We start from the raw sequence: 10859 nt of genomic DNA on the forward strand, positions 1-10859 counted from the left end.
CCGAGAACGTTTTAGCCCCAAATCATTAAGACGATCAGAACCTTTTTTATCTTCATGGAAACCACCGCCTTTGATCTTACCAGCGCATTGATACAATTTGGATTGCACGCAGCTGTGGTTCGTGCATCCAAAACAAAATTCTGAGCTTCACGTGTTCATTTGAACCGTCAGACGGTTCGGCGAACCAATGATAAAACGTGTGGGCTGATTTACCTTAGCATTATTAAACACCGATCCCCTCCATCTTAGAATTCTTCTTCTGCAGTCTCATCAAATTTAAAATGATTAAACAAAGAAACTCTCATTTATCAATGCCTATCTGGAAATTTAATCAAGCTCAAAACATTTTTGAAACGGTTCATTTAAATTTGCTTAGTACTCCCTCGTGCTCTTCCACCATATTTAAATGCCTCGAGGCAATTTATTTAAGCAAATCTTAGTTATAGCTGAGAGGTTTTAATTATTAGCTGCTGATAATGGTGATTGTTGAAGATGGCGGTATTTTCGCAATTTGCGTGCTGAAATAAGTAATTAATTTTAAGGAGAAATCTATAAGAAGGGGATTAGTTGATATTAACGGGGTCGAGCGGCTTGTTGATACCGTACCAACGCATAAATCGTTGAGGAATAATGTGTACCGACAACTTTTCATGGTTTTTGTCTGCAGTTCAGCCAAGTTCAAAGTCTTGATATAAGAGCGCCGATGTAAGCTAATTTCGAGATAATATATCTTAATGCAAAGAACTCCCATCCAATAGTCATAGATGGAAACCTATTGGTGCTGCCTCATTTCTCTAAATTATCCCATTTTCAATTGAGGCTCTGAATTGAAACAGATGCTGGTCTTTACAGGAACAGGGAATCTTTTCAGATCCCGATGTCTCAGTCCTAATCCCTTTTTTTTACTGCACTCGTGTGCTAGTATTTTCGCCTGTTTCGGCAATCGTCAATGTCTGTATCACCTCGGGAGCTATTAGCAGGGCGCTTATCCAATAAACACTGTCGAAGCAATACTGATGCATCGGGGCTTACAGACCCTAATTAGGTTACAATATGAAAACTAGCAAGTGGATTAATCTCTAATACCAGGTATCAAATTTCTCAGTCGCGAATGTGCATCCAATATACGTAACAGATATTTAATGGCTGCTTGTAACGAACACGCTCGCAGAAGACGAATAAAAATGTGTGTAATGTGATTAGTACTTTCCAGACATTTTCAAACCTTTTTCCAGATCTTCTTCCCTTATTAGGAGACGCGATCGATAAGAGTAGATAATTTATACAGAAAAGGTTGAACTTCGAAATTGACTTAGACAGATGGGCGGCACCCTTTATTGGCTGCGAACAACGGAACGGGAAAGGGTGGTGATTAACTTTCGGGTATTTAATTAGATTTTCTCATTCTGATTTCCACTAATCATACTAATTTCCATTAGCTTTTGCCGAAACCTTTAAAGAATTTAACTTTCCTAAAATATCGACCTAATTGGTTATCGAGACTGTGATAAAATAGATTGCTTTAGTTGAATTTCTACAGTTCGGTTGGGGTGAAACGAGAATTGGCTAACTGAGGGGTTAAAAATTGAAATTAATGATCTAAAAAACTCACCTAAGGCGAAGTTTGACACTGATTATTTGCAGGTCCGGTGTGGTGCATTTCAAGGGACGGAAAGCAAGTGCACACCACGGGCGTCTCCTTAAAAAATTTCTGATCAAGTAGGCCATGGAATTATTTGACAGCGAATCCGTATGTCTTTGATATGTTCTGCGTAATCTAGAACATAAATGAACCGACCTAACCTCATTTAAAAATACCACTCTGTTTACCTGTATAATTAGTTGGTTTTTATTAAGAACAGTATTTTCTAAGACTTCACGGACTTGTGCATTGGTTAGTTAAAGTTTTCTGAGTGGAAGAAATGCTGTTTACTCTCGAACAATTAGCCTTTATGATCTGGGGCTCGTTTAGTTGGTTCACCACTTCCTGGTTTTCTTTGAACACTGCCAATTCCACGAAATAACTTGACAACATAATTCAAAGTGCTGTGAAACTGCGATTCCTGCACTGCAATGTGGGTAAATTTTTGATGAAACTCTTGAAAACAAGGTTGATATTTATAGGCCTATTCTCCGTTTATTAACTCGCCATTCCTAAAATAAGACTCAATCATGAAGGCTCTTTGCTAGAGTGTAAACACCATTTTTTATACCCAGAAAACTTTAACTAGCACACAACACAAGTCCGTGAAGTCTTAGAAAATACTGTTCTTAATAAAAACCAACTAATTATACAGGTAAACAGAGTGGTATTTTTAAATGAGGTTAGGTCGGTTCATTTATGTTCGAGATTACGCAGAACATATCAAAGACATACGGATTCGCTGTCAAAGAATTCCATTACCTACTTGATGAGACATTTTTTTAATGCACACCATACTTCCCGATGTTATGGTGATGCGAAACGAAGGACCAGAGGGGGTCACAATAAAAATCGTGTTGATTTCGTAAACTAATTAATTTCCAACTCAAACCATTCCTCTTGTTGCACAAACGCGCGGGCAATTCTGGTTCAAAAATACTATAAAAAGTCCAAGAATTTAGACTGTCGAAGCGCATCGCAGTCGCGGTGCCCCCTGCCGTGCCCATGGAGATTTTTCGTTTCGCTAAAGCCACGCGGCAACATCAAGTTCCAATGAAAATGAAGCGGTATTATGTCATGCATAAAATAATGAATACTTAATGAGCTTCCAGGCAGATTTACACACAAATCAAAACCGTATCTTCAATTAAATTCAGCTTACAATTTAGTCCGAAACCACTCAATACAAAGCTGCGTACGACGCCGACGCCCCCGCGATGTAAGAACTTGCTAAATCGGCTCTGAAAATCACCCCTCTACGTGTGTTCCAAATCCAATAATCCGGTGGATTTTAAAGTAGTAAGAAGGCGTAGTTGGCAAAAAGCAAACAATCTTGGCTGATGCATTATTCGTTTATACTACGTTTTACCCGTGCGTAGTACGAGGGCAGGTAGGATGTATTTATGTTCGCAAATCCCATGTAGGTGTCAACTTTTGATGTACCTACGTAGGGATATATCGCGGATAGCCGGGGAATACGAAGAGTCAAAAAATCGTAAAAACAGAGGAAATGGCTTGTATCTGACATTTACGGAGAAGATCCCCATTTTTTCGCGAATTAAGCCTCACTCGCCGTAAGTATTTCCTTTTTCGTGTGATATTCTATAACGTTCTTCTAGACATGTTCATTTATAAACGCATATGAGTTTCTATTCGTGAAACTCCCTGAGACCTTCCCCGTTTTAAAGACCCTTATGCATGTAAAATGGATTTGGGGCACAGCATGCTATCGGACCGCGGTATTCCTGCTACTCGTCCACGCAAAAACACGAGAATATCGCCCTGCGGAATAGAAAAAGCGGTAATGTTTACTGGTATATTACAAATCGTATCAAGCAGTATGTGTCACGGTGCCTTGAAGGTGTAAACACCTCTTTTGTTGAAGCCGGTGTTAAAATTCTATATAGTAGGGGTGGTTTTCCTTTTAACACGATATGGGCCTCAAAAAACGAATCAATATTTTTATATAAGTTTTTGCGAAATTTCAAAAATGACCAAAATATGCGCCTATGAAAGTTTTAACAAGTACCACGTCTTTAGCTACTGCTCACTCCGGGACTGGCTACAAAAGGTGTTCAAAATTGTCGCCATTGGTTTCATTTGCACAAATTGTCGCTCGCCTTATCCACGACTCTGTGCGTGCTGTTAGAAGAGATGGTTTTCCTCTAATTACTCCCCGATCCTTCCAGTACTGGTAGCTGGAGCGTCTTGGGCGATATCTAAAACGCGCTCTTCAATGGGTGCCATTCTAGGTGGCCTAGGTCTTCCAACATGTCCACCATGGGTTAGGTTTCCGGTTTCACGAGCTCGCCCAACAAGATAAACAAATCTACGGGCTGCAGGATGATGTCTTCCCGGAAAGCGCTCAGCATACAACCGCGAAGCTGCGGCGGCATTCTGGTGACACTCCCCGTATATCAACAACATAACCACCAAATCCTGATTCGAGTAATTACGGGCCGTCCCCAATTTAATAATACCAATAGTGATCGTTTATCAAAATAACACCTGGAGCTAAGCTTCGCGACTGATTTTTAAGCGCCATGGGTAAATTGCATAAAAACAGTGAACATTAAATGTTTTTTGCATTTTTACAACAGCTGATCATTTTTTGTGGGACATTTTATTTCCTTTACATTAAATTTACTATTTTATGCAACTGATAGTGTAGGACTCCAGTGTTCCAGCAAAAAAGTTGACTACCCACTGAAACTTCCTTTCCTCTCTTCACCCTTAATCCCCCAGGACCACCGTGAGGCATTACTTCGGGGAGGGTCCTTTTGGAATTTCTCCCCTCTCTAATAGGGGACGCAATGCCCCACTCCAGTGTCTCTCTTAGTCCAGCTCCCCCCAGGTCACCTTCCGGCTTGTCGCAACCACCGGCATGGCTCCTAAGGCCTAAGAAGCCTTTATGCCCTCCCACCTCGCCAAGGTGGAGCTACGTCGGGAGGGAGTTTTTTCGGGTCTATGTCATGTTAAAAAGAATACCCCTACTTGTGTTACATCCTGTATAAAACCTTCCTCTGGCTGACTAGCATCCGCTTCGAAGCGTTTCCAGAGATTTTAAATTGGTAGAAATTGGCGATATCATTTGCAAGTTGAAAAATCAATTCCTCCGTTGACGATTACGACGTATGCGAACCGATCTAATTAAATGCGGAACGAATATTTCGCCACTGGTACCTGCACAAATCCTTAATCTGACACTGTGTGACACTGTTCTGTGATGACATCTTCTTGGTTTCCACGAGGAGCACGGCTCACGGTTTGATCGAGCTCAAAACAACAGGTTTCATGCATTAAAACTATTAAGTGAGACACGTCACAGTATGCCCGAGATTAATATCCAAATGCGGTCAAGTTTATCAATGCACGGCTAAGTGTCAGCTGCCAACTGCAAATATCACAGTAAATAAGGAATATTTGAAAGCAGGCTTGTTATTGGCATTTATAATTGTTTGCTTAAACTTGTCCGTAATTGATTCGTCTGAAGTAATTACATTTTTTGCTCTTAAGCCATAAATTCACTTTTAACTTAATTTTTAAACCCATCCTTCGGATAATAATAATAATAGACATCCCTTCTCAAGTGGCAACTGACTGCCATTTATCATACCAACTCGACATTAACCATTAATTCTCGCAAATAAGACACAGAGACCAGTGTATGGTACGAAGCAAGTTTTGGATTTAAACCTGTCACAAATAATATTAAAGCTTGGTGTACTAAACCCATGTTAAGCATTAGCGACGTATGGTTAATATTAATTAAATAGTTTCAGTAAGTAGAAACTATTTGCGGATAGTCGGATACATAGAAGAGGGTCCGCCGACGAAATTGTACCAAAAAGAGTTCATCCGTGTTTGACACTTCATCTAAGTGGGTCTGAAAATGTGACAAGAGATCGAGTATCGGAGTAATTTGGGCGTTGCTAGGTCGCGGCCCCGGGGAGACGACAACAATTCGAAACTGGTCAATCCTGAACGGCAAACATTAATTACCGAGATTTCGCATTGTTCCGATGCCTGAAGAATTTCCTTAAGAAACTTATCGCAACAAAAATATGACGGATACTTCGGGCGAAGGTTCGCAGAAATGCCTTAAACGTTCGCGGTCAAAAATCGTAAATATCGATCTGACGCGACATTGTCGCGAGAAAAGACGATGAGTCGAGGGTTGTCCCGGAAAAGTGCCATTCGACCTTTAGAAAATCTCCACATAATAGAACCGACCGAAGAACGACATGCAGCATGTGCAATATGTATCGGCAAAACCCGGCACATACCATAAACAAACAGTTCGCAATACAAATAATTTTCAATTAGTGTAAACTGCACTGCTTGCAATATTCTCCATAAAGAAAATCTCGAAGACATTCTTTTGCGAAGAACTCGAGTAATTTTCCGCTTGTTCGCTTCTTAAATATTTAGAATATTTCTTTAAGGACGTGAAAGGCAACGCTTTATTTACATCTACCGTTCTCGGATGTCTTCGACACAACGCATCTTAAAATTGGATGTGATTGTTATTTGCTGAAAATTCGATTAACCCCCGAAGTGTTAAATAAAACGACCCTGCCACCCGGGTGTGTGGGAACGTTGTATAAAATGACTTCAATAAATATTGCCGGGGAGGTTGCAGGGAAAATTAGAAAACCTGGTATATTTAAAGAGGCCCGGAAAAGAATGATGATGATGGTGTGGAATAGCACGAAGAAAGTGCCATCATTACTCCAATTTCGATGCTTGAAAATACTCGTTGGATGTAGAAGGGAATTCAAATTCCTGAATCACTGCGTTTGGTTAATGGTAAGTGGGTTGAGTCGAATTCCAGAGATAAGCATGACGTACGTACAAAAGGGGAATCCACAAAGACCGCACCAATAACATAATTATCTGATGGATATCGTTCGCGGTCCAGTTGCAAGATCGAAGCACCATCAAAACAAAATGGAACCGTAACCCCCACCGCGTTTTTGTCCCCTTAGATAAAATCCCTCATAATAATTAAAAACGTCCAAAAATAATCGTAACACAAAGAACTGAATGGCTCATTTTTAAAATGCCAATAATGACTATTTAAAACCTATCTATCTTCATCTTTGTCAATGCTGTTGATTTATATTCGGGCAATATAATAATTTTAATTGCGTATTCATTATTTAATATCAAATAATGCTTTAAACAGAGACATTATTTTGCAATTTATATTCGTACTGTCTATAGAGGACTGTCCATTTATATCGAAATACGTAATAACTTTTCTCCGTTCCTTTTATTCGTCATATACATTTCCATCGGAATGTTATTTCAGCGAAACAAATTGATTGGAAATTAAATTGTCGGACGAATAAAGAAGAAGTCTCGCGATAGGGGAGATAAGGCCGTTTTCAGTTTTTAATTATGAAGATGGTCTCGCCACAATAATTAATTTGCTTTTAGTGAATAGAAATATCCACCCAGCGTTCGGGACGCATCGAAAAGGGAGCGTTTAGTGTCCGACCAAATCCAATCCCAGTTCAGAAATGCTCGATGTAACGCAAACATCAAACGGAACCTTAAAGTAAAAAAAGTTTATTTTTGGCTTAAATCAACATTTTTTTATTCCGAAGGAAGTTCGTTAAAAAACACTCTCAAAATCGTGAAAATAGATATTAAAATGTCCCCGCCTCTCGGATATTCTGCATACAGTTGCCCTAAAACGAACTTTAGAAATTCCCATATAAAATACATGGCTATCGGAAAGTCTACCCCTTAATGTTTATTTAACAGTGATGTATTTTATATGATAATTTTCCAGACGATCTATCAGTTAATGCCGCTTCAACAGCAGCTTTTTTATATAAAAATGTGTGAAATCCAGTTTGGCGCAACTTCAGCGCGTGACGCTGGCGCCACGTCCCCCAACAACATCACCAATATCTCAAAAACTTATCCCGATTTTTATTTTTCATTTCGAATAGGTTTACAGTTAACATGTTTTTTCAACTGGCAATAATTTCATTAGAATCAGAGTGGTGGCCTTGTTGACACGGAATCGCTTGGACGATAATTTACGGACATAAAAATCAAATGGACGTTGAGGATAATTGATTTCGATTTGGTTGGATGTTAATTCATATCCGAATGCCCTGGATCCTTTCATCGAGCTGTTGACACGAAGCAGAATTCGTAATACTCCGCTTTGTGCGTTTTACCCATTTATAACCCCACATGCTTCGTTCACGACACTCGTTTTTGGTAAATGAACTGACGAGGTCCAACAATACAACGATAATAACGAGGGAGGGTTTAAGAATGGCCCTGTCCTTTGTTAGGCCAACTGAATTAAGTCGAGTATAAGCTGTCTTGATATTAATATAGAGCCAAAAAAATCATAAAACTGCCTGTGCCTTGGGAAATTCTTTTTTCGAAGTAATGTTTGCGAGAGTTTTTTAGGACGTATATAAAATGTCCCTTCACGCCTTTAATATTAATGCAAATAAACTTTTATTGAGTAATTTATCATGCTACTTCCCAGCGGAAATTATTTGGAATTACTTTTGTAAATGCGTTGACATAAATTTGAAATTATTAATTCTGCCCTCCTTGTTTACAACCAAAACATTTCGACCTACAACTTTGGGCCGAAGCGGAGACTCTTTCGGAATATAGAAAGCTCAATTATTCTATTAAAATCTTTAGCTTCAAAGACACCTATTCGGAACACTAGGACCTCCTCATTTGAATAAAAAATTGGGCACATCCCCCCTTAATTAACTTTATCCGAAAACTTTGCCAGTTTATTCAAATATTTCGTTACGTTTTAAGCTAAGCTGCTATTTTAGAAGTTGCTTCTACATGAATAAATTTGTCTGCGTTTGCGATTTTAAATTTAAGATTCGGGGCGAGCAGCGATCTGTACCAATTGAAGGGGTTCGAAGATCGAATATTCCATTCTGGATCAGACGGTGTTAAGGGGCAGAAATTAAAAAAAAACTGATATCGGACGAATCGAAGCGACCAGCGATGCCGAGCTTCCTCTCCTCTCGTGGTGTTCTCCAGAGTCACAACGGTGAATCCACGAAATCATTTTAATAATCAAGCTCCCTCGGCAAGAAATTCTCGTAAGGCTATCAGTGTATATTCCCACAAAAAGCGGTTTATTGCCAGCATTGTGACAAAAATTCAATTCTAAAGCAATTACGTACCCAAACTTCTGTAAACTGGAAGTGAAAACGGGAGTACACGAAGAATTGTGGATGCTGCAGAGGAAACTACGGCTGATTTATGCGCTAAGAAATCTAAGAAGCAACACGAATAAGAATTCTAGCTATTTGATGCATGAATTAAAGATAAAAGTGTTGGTGTGATAAATGAAATCGTATTACTGTAGTTTAATTCAGCAAAAAGATAGATCGTGCTTGAATCCGTTACGTGTAATGAAACTATGCTGTTGTGCAAAACATTCCTGCGTAATTTTTATGAGGTGGAAGATGACGTTTAAACGTTTTCGTAAAGTTCTTTATAAAATTATGTTTATATTAGCAATAGCCGGTCATTTTCCTCGAACATTTTTATCTTCCCCTCATTGGTAAATAAATATAATTCTATTTTAAGATTTACGTCGCAAATCTCTCCTAATACTTTTCATGTTTTGCAATAAACATCAAAAGACTTTCGTAAATGTTATCCGATACGCTGGAAATAGCTTTTTTTGTATATATCAAATAAAATTCATGAGCGGATATTATAATTAAATTCTAAAGTAAGCAAGCTTCAGATATAAATATTTTTTATTTATAGCTGGCTTATGCTTTTTTTTGTCACGAGGAAAACCTTCAGAAGACACCCGGCCTGGTGTTCCGGCCGGATTCGCCGAAGCGCCTACCCACTAGCAAACCCGGAATGAAAGAAATCTCCCCGATTCCGGAACTATCCCTGAGGGATATATCGCCAGAGCCGGAAAGGACTACGAGTACCCACATACCTCCTCCACCGATCTTCGGCTAATTGATTTCTCACTTTGGTCCTGTTGCACTTCTTTTCGCCCTCTGTGCAAACGAGAGGGCCTTTGTGATGGCTGCGTGCCCCCCGTGCTTGATTTGTGCCCTTTCAAGTTGCGGGGCAACGCCACTCTTCCTCCTTCCAATCACTTTGTCTGTACTCTTCTGAACCAGCATCGCGTTTGTTACCAATCCTGACGTGTACATCCGCTAGAAATGTGTGCTTTTCCCCTCGGCAATGGAAATATACATGTTTGCGTTCTCCCCCGAGATGCTTCTGTTTGCGTTGTCGCATTCATTCGTGTGTGACCGTCCTTGGATGTAAGGTCGTTTCGGCTTGACCTCCTATGGACTTTCCCATGGTGTATGCTCCGAGGACTGATTTCTGATGATTCGGCAAGCCCCCCCCACTGCCCAATTTTATCCATTGAACATCCATCCTTCTGCCTTCCTCGTTTGTTACCTCTCTCGTCTTCCTCCGGGGTTGATTAGTCAGACTCAGGGGAGGAGACATCCAGGGGTCACCATGAGAAGATGCGGATTGATCTTTAAACCCATCTGCAAAATGATAATCACAAGGTCGATTAGTTTTGTTATTCAGACTGATCAGGGACGAGAGTTATCTAATATTCATTTTACCGTCTACTCTTATTATCGGCTCTGTGGTTCGAATCACGAAACGGTCATGTAGCACGCGATATTAGCTCAAAACGTTGCATAACGTAATAAAAATTTCAATACTTAGAAACCGTTGAAGTGCAAACGGCTTAATTTGAATCGCACATAAACCAAAATGATATGATTCACCCGTTTACTTTCTTCTATTCAGTAATGGGTCTAATTTTCCCTGTTATATTCCTCTAGGCTTGCATTAACTTTATAATGGAGCAAATATTTGTTCATTTTAGATGCATCCGAATAATGTAGACATTGCAACTTTCGCCGCAGTTGCAAGAGCGGGATGCAATTAAAAAAATTTTATGGCATGTGCAATTATGAATTTCTGAATTTTTAATGCGACTTCAATACCCTTGATGGTGATTTTCTTCTCATTTGTCGTTTCCCACTGCTTTAGAGCTAAATTCTTTGAAGTTCTACGGGAACACTTGACTTGCTAACTTGATAATAAGGGATTAGCATTGGCTTGTTGCTTCACGCCAACGCAAACTATTTCGCAGGGCAGTATTCAATAACTTGACCCCTAAATGCATAAAGTACGGCTCCAGTTTTGA

The sequence above is a fragment of the Euwallacea similis genome, chromosome 32 (assembly GCF_039881205.1).
Source record: "Euwallacea similis isolate ESF13 chromosome 32, ESF131.1, whole genome shotgun sequence".
NCBI lineage: Eukaryota > Metazoa > Arthropoda > Insecta > Coleoptera > Curculionidae > Euwallacea > Euwallacea similis.